A 21,616-nucleotide genomic window follows, 5' to 3' on the forward strand; every position below is an offset into this window, starting at 1 on the left:
GCTCTCTTGGTTCAACTAGATTGTAAAACTCTATACAACCTTTGTCCAAGGGCAAATGAACCCTAGGGTAAGTCTATGCCATAATACTCTCTCTCTATGCTTGTTTTGCCATATTTTCCATTTGTGTTTTTCATTCTTAGTTCTTACTATACATTTACACTCCACTACTTTAATGAGGTTAATTGTAGGATTTATAGTTGGTACTAGTATTCTCTAGTTCCCTATTGACCAATACCCTTGCTTCACAGTACTCTATATTACTTGACTAGCATGTACACTTATATGCAGTAGGTGGCTACACCTTCCTATCAATGGGTTACCTCCTATAGCTAAGGTTTGGTCTTGCCTTTCCTAGCATGGGTGATTGGCCTCCATTACTTTCTATGCACTTGTAAGTTTGTGTCATCCTTGTTGGGAAAAGAAGGTAAGTTTTTTTCATGAGGATCATTCAATAATTCCTCAAAAGGCTTGTTATGTACATTTCCTACACAATCATCAACAATCAAGTCAGTTGCATCCAAATAAAAACATGAATCATCAAAATCAATTGAATGCTTATAGAATCCAACAATGTAAAAACAATCTCTTCATCACCAACCCTAAATGTCAATTTCCCATTGCTAACATCAATTAGAGCTTGAGGATGGCTAAAAATTACCAACCAAAGATTGGAAGTACCTCTACATCCTCATCCACATCTAGAATGGCAAAATTGATTAAAAAAAAGTAAATTTATCAACCTTAACTAACACATCCTCAACAATTCCCCTAGGATGTCTAATGGATCTATCAGTTGCCTAATGGATTTAACGATTAACTGCAAAGTCATCCTAGCAGGTTGCAAGTCACTAAGCCCTAACATTTTGAAAATGGTGTATGGCATAACATTAATGCCAACACCTAAATTAGCTAAAGCTTTTTCAAATTTCCGTTTCTTTGTAAGCAAATCCGTAAGAAACTTGGCATATATTGGCATTTGAGATAAGTCTTCAATAAATGGGACATTGATGTGCAATTGCTTGAGCAAATCAAGAAATCCATTGAATAGATCATCTACTAGATCTTCAACCTTAAATGGTAAGGTAGGCAAGGAACATACTCATTAACTGATCGGGACTTAGTCTTTCCCATGCTTGGATTAGGACCTCCCCTCCTCTAGTATCAATTCCTCTCGGTCTTCAACAGTTGTCTCCTTGTCTTTGATGGGTAGTATCTCTCTTCTTATCTGGACTTGCTTGCTACTTCTAAGTCTAATGGCCTTTAAATGCTCTCTCGAATTAGCCTCAGTATTACTCGATAAACTACCTTAGGTCCATTTTGACTATAACTTGGCAATTTGACCAACCTGATTATCTAAATTTTGCAGTGATGCTCATTGGTTCCTCATGGTTGATTCAATAGTCTAAAAATGTGCATTATCCTGCTAGAACTTGGTATCAATAGTTTGAATGAAATGGGTTAACACATCCTTGAGCGTAGGCTTCTTGACTTTTGGTGGATGAGATGGAAATCCTGGTGGAGGTTTCTTTTGTTGCCCTTCATTGCACCATGAAAATATAGGGTGATTCTTTCATCCAGGGTTATAACTATTGATGTAAGGGTTCCCTTGTGGTTGTAGAGCACTACCAACAAAATCCACCTACGTGCTAAGCCCTTATGGTGCTCCTACAATCAGGCAATCAATAACCATATGTTTATCTCCATATGTCTGAAAAGCCATGACTGTCACGGGCTTTGGGAGCAACAATCTATCAATCTTCTTGCTCAAGGCTTCCACTTGGGCTGCTAATGTGTTTACCTCATTGACTTCTAACACCCCAGCTGCCTTAGATGTCGCTTTCCCTTGAGAGTTACACTAATATTTGTTCATGGCTATCTCCTTAATTAATTACTTCGGTTGCCTCTAGGGTATTACTACCACGCAAAAATCCTATTACTAAATCGATTAATTGCTTGGTGCTTTGATTAAGGCCCTGATGAAAAATATGAACTTCCATCCACTCGGGAAGATCATGATGTGGACATCTCCTCAAGATGTCCTTCAGCCTCTCCATGTCTCAAAAAATGACTTGGTATTTATTTGAATGAATAAAGAGATTTCTTATCTAAGCTTTGTGGTTCAAGCTAGAGGTAAATATTGTGCAAGAAATGCTTTGACTAACTATTCCCACATGGTGATAAATAGTAAAGGAAGTGCTTGTAGTCATTGTTTAGCTCTTCCCTTCATTGAGAATGTCACACCCCAAACCCAGCTCACCAGACTCAATGCAACGACAATAGCTCTCCCCTTCATTGAGAATGTCACGCCCTAAACCCATTTCACCAGACTTGATGCATCGACAAACAGCTGCATACACACAAGGTCGAGACCAAATGGGCAGACAAGGCCTCAATATCTGTCTCACAAACAATAAAATATAACAAGGTACTAGCTTCACAAAAGCAAAAGAATTCAAGGGATATGATAACTAGGTTTACAACTAGAAATCATAGGCAAATCTAAAAATACAAGAGTCTAAGTTTAAACAAATAAAAGCTCCAAGTTCACAAGGAGAAGAACTGATTACATGCTAACCAAGTGGTGTTCGCTCAACAGTCCACGCTAAGCTATCCACCACACACTTACTCTTGATCTGAAAAGGATAAAACAACTATTTATGATCTTGACAACCCAATAAGTACCCACTAAAAATAATGCGATTATATAAAAACTTCATAAATTTCAAAATCATACTTAAGCATGACATCGTACAATAATTATTAGATATAAAACCCAGAAAATTAGAATATTTCAAACAAATATAATTTATCAAAATGAACGAGCATATATGTCCCCCAAATAACTAATGCCAAAAAAATACATTAAATTCATATATTTAAACTCGGTGATCCGAGTCCGAATTTCAGAGTTCATTCATTTACCTTTGGTGACCCGAGCCAAATTACTGGAAGCTGTTATTCACCACCGACAGAATCATGTGAAACTATAGTTTCTTAACAGGGTTACATGTCGACATGGTTAGTGTTTAACCCCCAATGACAGGGTTAGTGCAAAGTTAATTCAGGGACTACAAGTTTCTATGTCAGAAGTATGTCGGGTTCAAAATCTTTATCAATGCAGGAATACTGAAATTTGATAATCCCATTTTCTAATGAAAATATTTCCAATTATATCAAAATAAGTCAATGATAATATGTGACAACAATAATTCAAATAAAACAATATAACAAAATCAGTCATCAAAGTGATTGACTAACAAATATGTAATCCATTAAAATATTAAATAGAAAATAGAATACTTTGTAAAAATTTTGGGAGTGAGAAAAACAAAAAGTTTGTATGTATATAAAATTTATATGTAGGTACTTACTTGTCTAACACCCAAAAATTCTAATTCACACCAATCAACTTCTCTCTAGGGAATCCTATATTTGGGAAGAAATCCCATTAGATTTACTGAGAATAAGAATTTAAAATAAATGAACAAAGATATGCAAGAAGAATTTTATGACACCCATGAAGCTACAAAAATCAAATGGCTAATAAACAACTCCATCATGCCCTTGATGATAGAAAATAGCATAACTTTGTGAATTCCGATCCAAAGAAGGAATTTCTACCTTAAAAGAAAACTAGACATCTATGGCTACAACATATTCAAATTACACAATGATTTGAGATCAACAAAATTTAAACCATGAATTTGAATAAACCTATTTCTGTAAATCAGAAAATTTAGACACACCCTTTCTAACAAGAATATCTCACATCATAAACCTTCAAATCAAATCAAACTTTAGGAGCAAATAACTAACTAAAAATGGAACAACATTCTAACTGAGAATACATCCTGATTCCAAATCTAAGCTAATGAAATAGTCCAATGAATCTTCATGTTTTCTGTAGAAATGTTATTTGATTACAAGTATAGTAATATGGCTATAACTCAAACATTATAGAGGCATAAATTATGAAACTTTGTTAATCCATAGATAATGTTGATTTATACAACTTTCTTATATAGTTCTATATCCAACTCAAACTCTAAAGTCATGAAAAAAAATTCAATAAATCTTCAAGGTCTATGCAGAAATATTATCTATGGCACCTAAATTTAAAGGCTGTAACTTACATCATACACATGTAGAAAGTCTGAAATTTTGCAGTAACCTAGATAAAATTAAGATCTACAAATTTTGTATTTTTATCTCTACTAAATTCGGTCTCTAAATCTTCCGAATTATAGAGGGATCTCTGCTATGCTAGAAGCAAATTTTTAAATCTTATCCTCAAATAAATCAAATCCTTCATGTAAGAAGCATGGATGATTCAGGCATTTCCTTCTAATCTAGGCTGATATCAATTTTAAGATCATTAGAACAAAATCCGAGACCAAAAAATTTCTATAAGACTAACTTAAACTATGAGAACAAGAGAGTCAAATCAAGGTTCTCACCAAACCCATAATCCTAACTAGTATCACTTCACAAAAAATCATAAGAAAGAAAAGAAAAAGAATAAATCATAACCTTACCTCAACCACTCACAATAAAGCACCCATGGAGGTGAGTTCCTCGTCTTCATCACCTAAACATGGTTGTAACCAGGGAGAGATGCTAGGTCTCACTTTTCTTAAATAACAACACTAAATCAGAAGAAGGCGAAGAGCGTGAGATCGTGGAAGGAGAAGTGGCTAGGGTTTCAAAAATGAATAACTAAAAAACTTAAAATTTAAAAATAAATATGTTAACATAACCACCAAACAACATTAAAATTTAATTTCAATCTAATTACATCCTTTGGAAGCTCCATTCAACTTGAGCATGTCACACACCTCCAAGAATTACCCAATGTGATTGTTGGGGTTTTCATCTGGTAGTCCATGAAACTGAACTGACTATTGGACCATGTTAACAAAAGCAAGCTTCAACTTAAAGTTATTGGCCATGAGGGTGGAATGACAATGCTGAATTGGGATCCAATTAAAGTTGGCTTAGCATAGTCAAATAGGGTTCTTTGACGGTCCCCCTGATCTACCATTGCTCCAGATTATTCTCCTTCTATCCTTACTAATACTCAACCTATCTCACTCAACAAAAAATGTCGTTAACCATGTTCCAATCTATTGCTTGGTGTTGGCATAGTCTTCCACTATCCTTGATGACTTACTCTTTGGCATGTACTAAAAATGAAATATAAAGCAAAAAAATCATAGTATGTAAGAGAAAAAAAAAAAAACAAATGGGGCAAAAAAAGAAAAGAAATGGCTAATTTAACAAGACAAAAGAAATGTTTTTAATATCCTTAAGTTCTACGGCAATAGTGCCAAAAACTTAACAGAGACTAATGCTACTTATGAAACACAAATGCACGCGCTGATCAAGTACTATAGTGTGCTTAAAGTAGGGTTGTCGATACACGAAGAACTGGGGGAGCACTAATACTAATTTACGGCTAGTCAATTAGCCTAAACTAAGTCATAGGAGCCAAATTTGGAATGAAAGCTAAGAGCAAAAGTAGAAATAAAATCATGGTAAGTTGGCACACCCCTTGCGGTGTGTGTACCGCATGTGCATAGGTTGTCAAAGTAATAAAGTACCCTGGTGAGTGGGTAGTCGTATCCACAGGGAATAGTGCTCAGAAACACTAGAATTGCTATTTAACTATGGTGAAGATGATTCAAGAGTGGTGTGAACAATATCGATACAAGTAAAAATAAAGTAAAGAAGAAAGAGACACAAAAGAATATAAGGAGAGGCAATCGAAAGAAAATGGGGCACCCAGACATTGCTCACCCTAGGACTATTGTTTCAAGTGTTCAAGACTAATCATTATGTCTCCTAACTAATATTTAATGAGTCGTGGAAATCCTAAAACACACGGTCCCAAACCTAAGGTCAGCCATGAGTAACCCTACCCTATGCCCTAGCGGAAAGGAATACTAACACACCCCTTGCATGTGACCCGCAAGTGCACAGGTTTGTTGAAATAATAATACCCCGGTGAATGGGTATTCAAATCCACAGAGAATAGTGATCAGAAACACAAAGATTGCTACTTAACTAAAGTGAAGATGAATCGATAGTAGTGTGAACAAAATCAATATGTAAAGAAATAAAGAAGGTAAGAACGAGAGACGCAATAAAATGAGAGGAAAGGCAATCGATAGAACGTGGGGCACCCGGACATTGCTCCCACTAGGACAATTGCTTCAAGTGCAAGACCAACTATTAAGCTCCTAACTGATGCTTAATGAGTCGTGGAAATCCTAAAATACATGGTCCCAAACCTAAGGTCAACCATGACTAACTCTACACTATACCCCAGCGGAGAAATCACTCAGTCTCGACACCTCACATTGTATACAGTTGTAAGAAGCTCTAGGGATTCCATGTGATAAACCATATTCCCTAATATAGGTCTAATCCTTTGGTTCAGGCGAAAGACCCCTAGTCACAATTAAGCCCCAGCACTAAGGATTACATCAATACTTCACACTATTGCTCACGCAATTAAGCCCAAGCAGAGTTCCTCTCTTAGCACTTTCACTCTATTGTGATCGCAAAGAACCCTTAGAACACGGAGGTAGAATAAATCACACCGAAAGGGAAAGGGGACATTCCGCTACCTCTCGACTCTCTCCAATCTTGCTTTGTCTAACCCTCATGGTGTGTCACTCACTCACAAGGATTACTAATGTAGACTCTCAACCCTAGCCGCAAGCCTCTCCAATGTTGTGAAAAAGATGAAGAAAAGATGGAAAGAAGGATTCTGAAATCGAGAAGCTGAATCGCTGCTTTATATAGGGCTAGAAACGGGAATCCACACAGGTGTGTGGAATTTCCACACGCCCGTGTGAATCTACAGAACTTGGTTTTTCAGCGGCTTGTGAACAGTAACTAGTATAGTAAATTGCGACAGTGATTTGCTACAATACCTGCTACAATACTTTCACCAAAAACACTCATGAATCCACACTTTTCATCGAGGTAACATAAACGGGCACACGTTTATGCTGTAGATCGTGTCTCTTCTTCAATAAGGGATAATATTGACAAAGATCTTGCTATCATTGCACAAGTCAGAATACACAAATGTAACTACCTTTATGCCCCTCCAAACCATGTAATTGCTTAAGCGCATGGAGGTTAGCACACATTCACATATCTTCAAGCACAACTTGTGTCTTCACGTTTGTTCACTCCAAGATACCATCAACAAAGTGCAATTACAATCTACTTTGGTTTCCTTCCTCTATATTTGGCTCCACAACCCTACATGCACACAAGTAACACAAATACACATATATTAGCGATAAAATCTGCTAAAAGTAATTCTCATCATAAAAAAAGAATACTTTATATTACTAATACACAAGCATTTATCAAATACTCTCGACGCCTCACACTGTGCAAGGTTACTTAAAGCTCTAGGGATTCCAAGTGATATAACCTATTCCCTAATATAGATCTAACTTTTTGGTCCAGGCGAAAGACCCCTGGTCACAATTAAGCCCCAGCACTAAGGATAACTTTAACACTTCACTCTGTTGCTCACGCAACTAAGCTCCAGTGGAGTTCGTCTCTTAGCACTTCACTCTATTGTGGCCACAAAGAACTCTTGGAACATGGAGGTAGGATGAATCACACCGAAAGGGAAAGGAGACGTTCCGCTACCTCTTGATTCACCCTCTCGACTCTCTCCAACCTAGCTTTGTCTAATCCTAATGAAGTGTCACTCATTCACACGAATTACCAATATAGATTCTCAACTTTAGTGTCACTGTAAGGGAAAATCAAATCAACAAGCATTCAAGGTTTGAACTTAATTAAAAAATCAATTAAAGAAACATAATAAAAGGTCAATGAAACAAAATCATCCTAAGGTTTACAAGTCAAAGCACCCAGTAGGGGTTTAGCTTTCCATGGAACAATATACAATCAACAATGAAATCGAATGTAAAAACATGCAATCCATAAGTAAAAACCCTCGTAGTCCGTATCGATAGTCTTATGGAGTTGCCTCGTCTTCTTTAAGGGTTCCCTTGTCAAGCCTAGGGCACACCACGCCGAATCGATGCTGACGAAAGCTCCCGCAATAACTATCTTCTGAAGGAACGTGGTGTCGAAGGCTATAGAACCACTCCAAAGACCTAGCCAAAGCGTCTTCAAACACTAGTCGTGAGCGCATCCAAAGATGGGGAAAATATGGAAAAAAAAATTTCCCAAAACGTCTGAAATTGCATTATTTATAGGGGCTGGAATCGGGCATCCACACAGGCGTGTGGAATTTCCACAGACCCGTGTGAATTTTTAGAAGTTGATTTTCTGCGAGCTGTGAATGGTAACTGCTACAGTAATTTGCTACAATAACTGCTATGGTGCTTCGTCAAAATACTCCCAAATCCAAACTTTTCATCGAGGCCACATGAATGGGCACACATCCATGCGGTAGATCGCGTTGCGTCTTTAATGAAATCACATTGACGAAGATCTTGCTAGTATTGCACAAGTCAGAAAACATGAGTGTGACTACCTTTGTGCCCCTCCAATTTTTGTATTCTCTTGAGTACAATGGAGGTTGGCACACACCCAAATGTCTTTGAGCACAACTTGTGTCTTCACGTTTGTTCACTCCAAGACTTCATCAACAAATTGCATTCACAATCTACTTTTGGTTTCTTTCTTCCACACTTGTCTCCACAACTCTACATGCACAAAAGAACACAAATACACAAGAATAAGCGATAGAATCTTAGAAAAGTAATGTTCAATGTAAAAAAAGAATACTTCATATTACTTATAATATGTTCAATAAATCAGGTTTAGTATATATATGCTATCTAAAAAAAATCGCAATTCTTGAAATAGTCATGTACCAGTAAGTACTTCTTCCAAACCTCCTCATCTGTAGTGACTGTATTAGTTTCGGCATCCCAACCAAACCCATAATGTTGTAATAGTAAAGAAAATTCTCGATGTTTAAGACGCAATCTATTAAACTTCTGCTTTATTTGTTTTAAAGTGAAACTATGCCTCACAATGGTATTCAACATTTCTAAAATAATTTTCCAAATTTTAGGACAAAACACTCCATTGTTCATATTTCCCTTTTTAATTTCTTCCACCACGATATCTATGTAGGAATTAACCACATTTTTATACCACAAAAAATTATTTTGTTCCTCTGCCATTTTGCTAGTTGCCATCTATATTGTATGTCATATAAGGAATAAAAGATTATGAGAACAAAAGATTACAAAATAGGTAATATACCTAATTAACAAACTTGATTTAACTGTTTTTATCGTAAAAAACAAGAGAAACAAAACTATGAAAAAAGGATGATGTTGTAGAAAAAAACCCTGTTGGAGGTGTAGCCGAGGGGAAGTACGCTGGAGGTGCCAGAATCAGAACGGGAAGAAACCTGCCGGAGATGGAGTGGAGGGGTTGGTGGAGGCCAATTTAGATGTATGAGAGAAAGGCTTGTTTTGAAAACCCTATAGATAAGTCTCACTTTTATTTTGGGTTGTTTTGAAAGCCCTATAGATAAGTCTCACTTTTATTTTGGGTTGTTTTTAAAAACAATAGTTTGGAAATATCCCCAAGTTGTTTTCATTTTTTGGTTTTAAAAACACTTTTTTTTGTTTTTAGTTTTTTAAAACAGTTTCAAAAAATAAGGCCCCAAACAAGTTTTTTTTTTTGTATTTAAAAACAAAAACTATTTCTGAAAACAACAATCAGAAAGGTTCTATGAATGCACCCTTTTTATTTTTTAAAGTTTATTTATGCAGTATAAAAAAATTATTTCCAAAAAAATATTTGTGAAAATGGCCTCTTGGCCCATTAGCACTTGATCCCTTACGTAGAGTATTGTTTTATAAAAAACTTAAGATCAAAATCCAAAAGCCCACGTAAGGTGATTGCATATGTGCTCGTTGAGTTTGCTCTATAGCTATGCACATCCTTAACTTCACTTAAATAGTGTTGCTTATTACCTATTTGTCAAATATATATATTGTTAGACATTTTTTTTTATAAATTGGTGTATAAAATATTATATTTTATATTTTAATAAAATATTTGTTAAAATCTATTGTTGGCCCTTTGATTTTTTGATTTGAGTCATGTAAGAAAATTTTCAGGCTCCGTCTTCCCTTTTTATTGAAGCCGCTGAGGGTTGCTAAGTTTCAAGATTGATTGGACCACCAACTACACAAAAATGTCACAAAATGAGAGGAATTAAAATGTTGAAGAACTCTAGCTAATTTTTATGAATTTATTTATTGAATTTTGAATAAAACAAACGGTGATCGATTTCTTAATGAATGTTGGGCTATTATTGTTTATAATTAACAAAGAGATTGAAATAAAGTGAAATTTTCTTTTCCTTGTTTATTGTTGTTCTAGTTTTTAAAAAGAAAACAATGGAGAAAAGAAAATTTGGTTTAGGGTTTATTTCACAAATTGTCATTTTTAATATATTTTTCAATTCCTTTGTTTTTGTCTTTTAAGTCATATTTTTAATAATTAAAGCTAAAGATAACTTGACTAAATATATTTTTTTTTAAAAAAAAAAATAACTTGGTTTTGAGAGAATTTCTATTTTTAGGTCTAACTATATGCTTCTAAACCATGTTTTTTTTTTTTTAGGTCAAACAATGAGCACTATAAAATGTTTAAATATTTATAATCTTTTTTAATTTGAAATCAGCATCTCTTTGTTATTGCTTCTAATCCCACCACTGCTCTCGGCTATGAAATATATTTTGATTTCTCTATTTTTGCTGGTTGTTGATTTTGTACCAAATAAGAATTATTTTTTCGAGTTACAAACTTGTCCCTAAAAATAAAGGTTTTTGAGGGATATTAAATAGTCATAAATAAACATATTTTGTGACTATGTGTAACTGTTTTGTGATGAAAATTAATTCCTCTCATAAATAATGATATTTTAATTATAAAATGAAAGGTGGCTTTGTTATTGCAAAGGATCAATTTTATTATAATAAATTATTTTTAAACTTCAAAATTATCTTAGAGTCCTAAATTTTGATGATGATTTAACAAATTTCAAACGTGACAATGTCTTATATACTAAATTTTGATGATGATTTAACAGATTTCAAACGTGACAATGTCTTATATATATATATATATATATATGAATCGAGAGCTTGTTTATTGGAAGCTTGTCATAATATTCGAATTTTTTAACTTCAAAATTAAAAAAAAAAATTATAAAAGAGTAGTCAATATCATAAATAACGACATTATGGAAATGAAAAGAGGCAAGTATTTGTTAGAGTGAGAAAGAGTGCGTGTACTATGTCCAGAGATTTATATATATAGACACACACCATACCCATGGCTAAATAAGGCGAAAATTAAACAAACAAATGCATAATTTACAAAGAATTTTATAATTCTATAAAAGAGATACAAATTTATATAAATTTATGCAGATTTACTTACCTAACTAAGTCTATAATTAATTAGATTAATGTGTTCAACTAAGACACAAATTCAAATATTCCCAAACCTACGATTAAACCAAACTTCTCCTTAATGTGTACTGCAATCACCCTCACTGGATGCAACTCGTGAATGATCTCCAATGCTTTTATATATCCATAAAATCTCGTCTTGACACTAACAAGAAGAGTTGACCGAGTTATGGCAACCCTTTTTTGAAAGCACCAGTCGGTCATCACAGAGTGCAATGAGCCACTAGATTTAAGCGAAACGTGGGTAGGTGTTCCAAAAAAACAAGATAAGTTTTGGTATAGGAAGTTAATAAAGTAATCATGATATGAATCTAATTTAGCAAGGAATTTACTAAACTCAAATTTGGCTACCCTTTTAAATTGTGATATTTAAACAAATATTCTATCTATATCACAATTATAAGGACAGCTTGTTACAACAAGTGAAGCAGTAAAACCTATCTTAAGTTTTCCTCCTACAATACTCACTTCAAACACAACTTAAAAAAAAAAATAGAATAAAACAAATAAAGCTACAATACCCTTAATATCATCCATTAATTACCAATCCGAGAATCTGTTGATGATACTGTTGTGAGCAAGAAATGTAACTATGAGCCCAGACATACGAAAATTCAGGTATACAACATACAAGAGTAAGGGTTATACTGTCCAGCTTCACTCAAACATCCAAATCTAAGATGGATTTAATACCTCAAACTCACTATCAACACTTGTTATAAAAACCAAAGACCTATTTTTGCAACCATCAAGCATCATGTGAAAATACTAGGAAACACCAAAGTTATAAAGATAATATTAGATAACATTGCAAAATTGTACAAAAACAATTAAAAGCATGTGAACTAAAAAACAATGCGTTATTAACTATTCAATTTGATGAACACCCTAACTTATTAATTTAATTAAACATAGGTTTGAAACATTACCTGTAGATTTTCCAAATCTTTTTGCCACTACAACATATTTGTCAATTATTGACATATTCAATAATGTCATAAAATAATATATTTTTGTCATTAAAAATATTTTTTGACACTTTTTTGCTGTCACCACATTTTATCGCCTACCGTCACTAAAGGGTTAATGTGACAATTTACATTTTCGTCACAATGATACTTTTTACTTGACAAAATTGTTATACATTACCTATTTTATAATCATTAATGACATGCATTTTTATCACAAAACATTGTGCCAATTTGTCATAAAATATTATGAATTGTCACTAAATATGAGGTAAAGTTTTATCATTTGTGACATTCGTTTGATATTCAAATAATAAATTACAAAAATATTTGTCACCCTTTTTTAATATAATAGCATCATAAAAAGTGTTGAATGTCATTATATATTATTCAAAAAATATAATATTTAGTGACAAAAGTCTATTTTCGTGATGATGAAAATGCGCCACTAATGAAAAATAATTTCCTCACTAAACATATTGATCATTTAATTAAGGTGACAAAAATATAGATGTCACAAAAAATAATATTGTGTGGCATGCATAATTGTTTAAAAATATGCCATAAATTAATTTTTTGTAATGACACAATTAATTGAATATTATATTATTTGTGATATTTTTATAATGTCACAAACAATTATGTTTTTCTGATGTAATTATTATTTGTGACATATTTTAGTGAATATTTATAATAAATTATATAAATTATAAAAAATTAATTTTTGATAATATATTATAAATAAACTTAAATCAATATTGTTATTAAAAAAAAAAAGTAACACAATTATGATAATTTACAGTCATAAGTTAACCTTATGGACAAACAAATTTCAATTTTGTAAAATGTTCCAATAACATTAAAACCTTAGAATTCTTAAGTAAATCATATCAAAATAGATAACTATCACTACAAAAAAAAATTGACATATAATGACGCTTCTCTATAGTAACAATCAAATTCCGTACCTATAAACAGGTTTTACGGAGGATACTTTAAAACCGTCATAATATATAAGATATCTACTGACATATTTTGTTCTATTGGTATAGATAGACTTTTATCTATAGTGACAGTCAAATCTGTAACTATAGACTATCTATACCAACGAAACATTCAATTTGTTAGAATAAATATGACATTTACTTACGGATATTGTTCCATTGCTATAACTACTACTCTATACTTATACTTATCTATAACAATGGTCAAATGTAGTAGCTATAGATTATCTATACCAATGAATCTTTAAAAGTGTTAGAATAGGTCAAACATTTAGTGATGGATATCGTTCTGTTGGTAGAACTATATATTTTGAATTTTATCTACTTTTAATATTTATGTTTAGTAGAGCATGACTTAATTATAATAATATTATCATATTTGAATTTGAGATTTATATTAAGAATAATAATTAAATTAAAAAAATTAAATATTATAAAACAAATATAAAAAATAATGTCATGATAATTTACTCTATAAATTACAAGCACATCCGTAAAAATAACAAGCTAATGAACATTGATTGGATATATAAATTAATCAATTAATTTACATATTTATGAAAATTACTTAGCATATTATTTTATATAAATTAATTTGCAACATATACTTGACAACCAAACTTTGGTGCAAGCACATCGTTATGTGTTGTTCAATTCTAATGTAGTTGCTCCATTTTTACATTAAGATTAATGTGTGCTAAATTAGATTAGTTGAAATTCTTTTATTTAGTATATTTAATTTTGTATTTAGGAAGCATGAGCAATTATAAAGAGATGTAATCACTCCTCACATCTTTCAAGTTATGAGATACAAAAGTTGCAAAGTGAAACATTTCATGATTGGTTTCATGATCATGTAATTGTAATTTCACGTTTGGATTACTTATAATATGTTTTAAGTTTTAATTAATTATGTATGATATTAAACAGGTTGCACAATTGGAGCAACAAGGAAATGCAAACATCACTGATGAAGTTAGACTACTTGCTCACGGTTAATGGATATAGCAAGGAGATACACTGGATACATTGTTAATGGTTTTAGATTTCACACCAAGGCTCGTGAAAGATGGTTGAGAACTCAAAATAGTGGGGTAGTTGTAACAACTAAGATGATGAGTTATGCAAGTTCAAAGGATACATGACCTATTGAAGGAGAAATTACCTATTATGGGGCTTTAACTAACATCATTCAACAAACTATAGTGGTAGATTCAAGGTTGTTTTATTTAAATATGATTAGATGGATCCAAATAAAGGTTTGAAGAAAGATAAATTTGGTTTTACTGTTGTGAATTTTTCACATCTTGCTCATAGTGGAACTAATTTGGTTGATGATTCTTTTGTTTTTGCATCATAAGCTAAGAAGGTCTTTTATGTTCTAGATGAAAAGAATAAAGATTGGCTTATTGTCAAGCATGCAAATCTTAGGGACATATATGATACAAGTGGTGGATCATCCTTTGACAGAGGTCAAGGTAGTGCAGAAGTACAAGTTGATGACTCACATGACACTACAAAATATGTTCAAAATGAAGTTGATGGAGTGGATGTCACACAAGAGATGGAAACGGCGCATGAAGAAGAACAAGCTCTTTATGAACAAAATGAAGATCTATTATATGATTTAATTTCGTGTAATAGATGTCGATTGTAGAACCAAGTTTGTTCATTTTATTTTGTTGATGTGACTACGTGGGAAGTTTAATTTCTGTGTTTGAATGTTATTATATTTTGATTATATTGGTTAATGCATATACTTTAAGAGCTAGCATATGAAGGTAAATTATTTATTTTTCTTTAACTAAGATTTATTTAAGGCATTTTTTATGAGGAAATGAATTATCATGTTAATTGTTTATTTCAAATAAATGGGAAATCATAAATAGTTGAATATCACTAAGGCAAATCACACTTCGACTTCTCAACAACAATCTGAATCAGGCTCATTATCTGAACAACAATCTATATTTTTAGGAACTGAGCTTTCACCAAATGAACCTAGACAACAATCTAAACAACCATCAACTTCTTGTATACATCCTAACGCATTAGTTAATGTATTTTCATTTACTTATATTTAACTATGACTTAAATTTTTTTTTTGTGTTATTCTTTTATGTAGGTAATGCTAAGCCAAAAATGTTCAAAGTTTTACACGTATGGTTGATATTTGGGATTTGAATAATGAAGAACGAGTTGTTGTCAAGTTAAACGATCACCATATACCAGTTGAAGAAGAAGCTACTATATTAATTATAGTATGATGCGAATGCCTAACTTTGCACCTATTACTTACACAACTTGGCATGAGTTCCTAGATTCTACAAGGGAAGAAATATGGAAAGTAATCGAGGTATTAAATCTTATTATGTTCAAGTTAATTTTTTAATTTACTTCAATATATTAACATTCAACTAATACTTTTTTCTTTTTCTTTTCTTTTCTTAAAATTTTAGACCAAATTCACATTTGAGTTGTTTCATTCACATGAGAATGATAAGTCTTTTAATGAAAATACAACTCAAATGGTTAAGAGTTGGATAGTGTCTAATATGAGTACTAAGTAGAGGCAATGGAAGAAAATTTTGAAGTCCAAATATTATGAACACAAGACAGTAGAGGAAATGCTGCAAAGATTGATGATCCTCAAGTAGACAAACAACAATTTTTGGTAATTGCTACTTATTAATTGACTGACAAAGTGAAGCTATATCTATATATTTCACATTATATACCATTTATATTGTTTTGATAATCAAAATATAATGATATATTATGTTATATTCTATATATTAAAAAATTGTATAGGAACAAAGTGAGACAAATAGAACAAATAGTTCAAAATCCGATGAACCCCATCGTGCAAGAACAAGATCATTCCCTACTATTATTCAAACTATGGTACAGATTTACAATTTTTTTATTGATTTTTGACTAATATTATGTATTTTGGAAATTGAGTTTGTTATATCTACTTAAATAAAAGTAATTTTATAGAGTGAAAAATCTAATGGAATTGTACCATCACGTGCTCAAATATATATACGAACTCATACTTGTAAAGATGGAAGTGTTGTGAATGAAAAGGCAGCTTCTGTTGTGGTATTTATTTAACTTCATACTATTTTTTTATTAATGGTTGTTTTTTTAGTAACTTGACACTTATACTAGATTTAATGGTTTGTAGAATTATGGATGGCAAGGAAATTTAGGTTCTAGTATTTTTTGATTTTATGCTTTTGATTTATATTGTAGGAACTTAGGAAGAAAGGATTATGTGAAAGTAATTCACAAGATCCTAAAAGATGTTCATGTGAAAATGATTTATATTCACAAGTTAAAGGACCAGAGAAAAGAGGGTGTATTCATTGTATGGGAACAATTTCTACTTCATCAAGCAAGTCTGGTCCTTCATGTTCTCAAATCAAATATCATAATGAAGTACAAGGTTTGAAGGTTATGGTTCAAGGATTGAAGGAAGCTTTAACTACTGTGATCTTATTACTTAAAAAACAATTTCCTAATGAGAACATGGAGGTCCTAAACACTGTTACTGGCATAGTCAATGGAGACGTATGTGATACTATGTATATTTAGTTTTATATTTAAATTAGAGTAGCAAATTTGTTGTTAGTCTATAGTCACACAATGATCTATATTGGAAAAAAGGGGGTGATGGTATTGTTGGTAATTTTTTAATGGTCTTTGATATTTATCATTGTTTTTAAATACATTTATTTTTCCTTATTGTCATATATAAGTTTTGTTCATCTTTTGTTTTGATGGTTGCATATTCAATTATTTTATTTTGGTTTGTTGTACGATTTTGATGGTATTGTTGGTAATTTTTTAATGGTCTTTGATATTTATCATTGTTTTTAATATTTACAAGTTTATCACTAGCTTGCAAGCCCTTTTAGCTATTGTTGTGTAAACAATTTTAACTTCTATTTTACATAATTTTTGGCATCTGATGCTTTTAGTGCTCAACAAAATCCCCATGGGAATAATCATTCTCTTGAATCAAGTGATCAAGCAAATCTAAATGCATAGAGTAAGCTCTTATTGTCTGCAAATGAAAAGAAGGCATGGCATGTTGTATATTATTTTACTTATAGTTTTTTTTCCCTATATTATTCAGTTTATTATTTCAAGTTTTTATATTAGTGTTTTATTGTTGTATACATCTTATAAATTGTAATTTTTTTAAAAGAAGGCATGGCATGTTGTATATTATTTTACTTATAGTTTTTTTCTATATTATTCAGTTAATTATTTCAAGTTTTTATATTAGTGTTTTATTATTGTATACATCTTATTAGTGTTTTATACAATTGTAGGTGATGTCGTTTAGAAGATGACATCAGTTCTACTTCGGAAAATTCTTGTCACTTTATTTGGTTGTTAGACATTAAATGAAAGTAGTTTACCTTTATGTTAGATTTGGAATTGAGGCAAGAACTCTTGGTTGTCAAGATTAAATGGTAGTTTATTTTTGGACATGTACCTTATAAATATATGTTTGTGGTGATGTAATAGTAATTTTTTTAGTGGAAAGTTTTTGTGTTTTTTAATGCCATTGATTTTTTTAATTTATTGTAAATTAATTTAATGTGTATGAGTTATTAAACTATTCATAATATATTTCCAAGTGTAATAATAATAGTTTTATTGACAGATTAATTATTAATATAAAAAATTTTACTGATGGTATAGTCGTTGCTAAAGCTAAACATGTCTTCTTGAATATACATCTATAGTAATGGATGTTGTAGTCATTGATAAATCAAATGGATTTATTCCGACAAATGTTGTAACCGTTGGTATAGGTCTATGCTAATGAGATTTTTATTGAAGGTAAAAAATATTGGAATATGCATTTCATCATTGGTATAAGGTAAATAAATTTGAGATGTTTTACCAATGGTGAGACCAATAGTTACAGTTATATTCCGTTGGTAAATCCCATAAACCTTTTTCCAATAGAAGCTATAACCGTTGGTATAGATGTATGTGCACAAGACTTCTACTCATGGTAAAAAAAATTGTTGGGATAAATGTTTTTATTGTTGGTATAGGCTAAGCAATTTGACGGTGTTATCTCAACAGTATGACCAATAGTTACAATTATATTACTTCAGTAATACTAATAAATTTATTTCAACAAATGGTATATCCGTTGGTATAGGTCTATACCTACAAGGCTTTTACCGATGGTAAAATAAGTGTTGGAATAGTTATTTTTACTGTCGGTATAGGGTTTTGGGACCTTTACCAACGGATTTTTGACTTTTACCAATGTATTTTACACCGTTACTATATGACAATTTATTTGTAGTATCAAATCTTGATACAACTCTTGCATCGTTGGGATTTGTGGTGTTTTATTGATGTAGAGCTTGCCTCAATAAAACCTGAAATAAATATTGTTAAAATAATAAATATTAATCTATAAGAAGAGTAAATTAATAAAATTAAAGTTCAAAATATAATTATATATACATACATACATACATACATACATACATATATATATATATATATGTTAATATGCACCCGAAAAATTAATAATAAACGCAATAGATAGTCATAACAAAAATTAATTATTTTATGACAACTATCAAAATTATAACAATCTTCCATTATAAAACAATAATAATGAAAAAGAATACATAAATTAATTAAAAAATGCAAGAATCAATACTATTGGCAAACCTTTGGAAAAAAGACTTTAACCTAATGATTGTAGCCGATGTCAATCTTTTTCCCATTGAAATAGTCGATCAAATATTCCCTCTTCCACCGAACCAACATCAAAATTAGAAGTAAATAAAGCAATTAAAAGAATAACATCAACAAAATCGAATAGAAAATTTAATGAACTAAGTACATTGGAACACTAATACAAATACTTAGAGATTCATGAGATCTTTGATGAAGTATGAACTTACACAAACATTATAAAAAAAAGTCAAGAATTAATAAAAGGTGGTGATGTGCCTTAAGATAGGAGACAACAATAAGATAAAAAAAAAAAAGAGACTGTAGTATCGACACTTAAAAACGAGAAAGATAGTGTAGCCTAGTGATAATGGGAGAGAGAATAGAAATTGAGAGAAATTTATATAGAATTTTGTTTTTCATTTTTTTATAAAATTTAAATTAAATTTAGGTAAATTAAAATTATTCAAAAATATCTATATGATATATCTTTTTATTGAATTAAAATCTGTTAAAATTCTATATAAAAGCTAACATATTTTTATAAAATCTCATTTTGAATAAAATTTGCAATAATGTTTTTTAAAAAAATATTAACAAAGTATTAATAGATTTAAAACAATGAAACTTGAATTTTAAATTAGTACTATAATTATAAAAAAAATTAATATCTATAGAAAATTACTTCAATAATCTAAAGAACTTTTACAATTTAGTCCTTATCAATAAAATAACTTATAATATGTATAAAAGTGTTAATATAAAATATCTCTAATAAAATCTTTAAAAATAAAAAAATAAAAAAGAGATAAAGAGAGTCATTTGAATTGAAATAAACAATAAATAATTTAAAATAAAGTGCAAAATTGCCAAAAAAAAATCCCCTAAGTTTGCAATATTGCCAAAAACACCCCCTTAATTTTGCAATCCCTAAAAACTCATTCCTTTTAAACTCAATGTTTTCCAACCCCTCAAAGCATGTAATGGTGGTTAACGGAGTGATTTTTAAATTTTATGGGTGAAAATGCCCTTGCATAGGAAGTCGTGGTTGCAGCCATTTCGGCGGTTTGAGAGAAAGTGGGGGATTTTTCTTAGGGTAACCCCAAGAGACGAATTTACTGGAGCCGTATACTTGTTTTTTTTCAACTCGCTTCTTTAGCTTTTCCCTTTCCGAAGTTGTCTCTACCGGTACGTCCTTTGTAATTTCAGTTTTTTCCTTTCCACCGGTGTCTCGAACAAGAAGTCCCGCGCAAGTAGTCGGCATTTCATCAATTTGCAATCTAAAGTATTGATTATGGTTTTATGTTAACTATTTTGTTACAAAGAAAGATTTTTCGGTTTTGTTTTGTGGTTCTGGTTTTATTGGAAGATATTGAAGTCTGTAGGGGGATTTCTTGGCTGGGGTTTTGTTAGTCTGTAGGGCAATTTCTCGGCTAAGGTTTTGTTTTGTTTTACATTTTCGCTTGTATACACTATCGAAATAGTTTTTTCGATTGTTATGATTTTTGTAATATTTATCATGTATGTTTCCCCTTTCATTTGATATGGTTGCAATTTTGCAAATGAGGTTTACGTTTAAGAAATGAGAGGCTACCGTTTAGATATTGTTGTCTCTGTTTAAGTATTGTTGTCTCTGTTTAACAAGTGATATCTCTATTTAAGAATTGAGAGGTTACCGTTTAAAACCTTATATTTCCACTTAGGGCTTGTTTGGCTGCAAAATAAAAAAATATGGCATAATTTTATTATGTAGGAAGTGAAAGTGATTATTACAGAAATTATAACATATTTTAATTCTACAGAATGAGTGTTTGGTTACCAAAATAAAAAAAATTATGGAGATCGACCGATCAGCAACTAGACCACCGATGGATTTGTGGCCAGTCGTCAGAGGTCGGCCGGAGCACTGGTGGATCACCAGTGTGTCACCGGAGGCTAGCCGGGCGGACCACCAATGGATCGCTGGCGTGTCACTGGAGGCCGGTGGACCGGTGGTTGGACCGGTGACTAGTTGCCGGAAGCCTACCAGACCACCGGTAGATCACCGGCGTGTCATCGGAGGCCGATTGGACCGCCGGCCGGACTGGTGGCCTGTGGCCGGAGGTTGGCTGAGCCACCGGTGGACTGGTGGCTGGTTGCTGGATCAAAAGAGAGAGAGACTTTTTACAATAAAAAAATATTCCACTAAGAGTAGAATATTTTTTTATTCCATAATGCCTATATTATGCCATAATGTTATACTCTAAAATAAGTTCCCAAACAGCCAATATGGCATAATTCTCAAAAAATATTAAATTATGACATATTGTACAAATTATGCCATAATTCTGGCGTATCCAAACAGACCCTTAAACATTTGTGAATACTGCTGGTTGAATATGTTGTTATTGTTGCAGGCTTGTGATTATAGCAG

At 31.7% G+C, this 21,616-nt stretch overlaps 1 non-coding gene across 1 annotated transcript; it reads left to right on the forward strand.

Annotated features, from left to right (window-relative positions):
- Positions 1-2,007: 2,007 nt before the first annotated feature.
- LOC120262609 lies at positions 2,008-2,113 on the forward strand. Its single transcript, XR_005536873.1, has one exon. It is a non-coding gene; the product is annotated as a small nucleolar RNA R71 (small nucleolar RNA).
- Positions 2,114-21,616: the final 19,503 nt, after the last annotated feature.

Source organism: Dioscorea cayenensis, chromosome 5, assembly GCF_009730915.1.
Source record: "Dioscorea cayenensis subsp. rotundata cultivar TDr96_F1 chromosome 5, TDr96_F1_v2_PseudoChromosome.rev07_lg8_w22 25.fasta, whole genome shotgun sequence".
Classification (NCBI taxonomy): domain Eukaryota; kingdom Viridiplantae; phylum Streptophyta; class Magnoliopsida; order Dioscoreales; family Dioscoreaceae; genus Dioscorea; species Dioscorea cayenensis.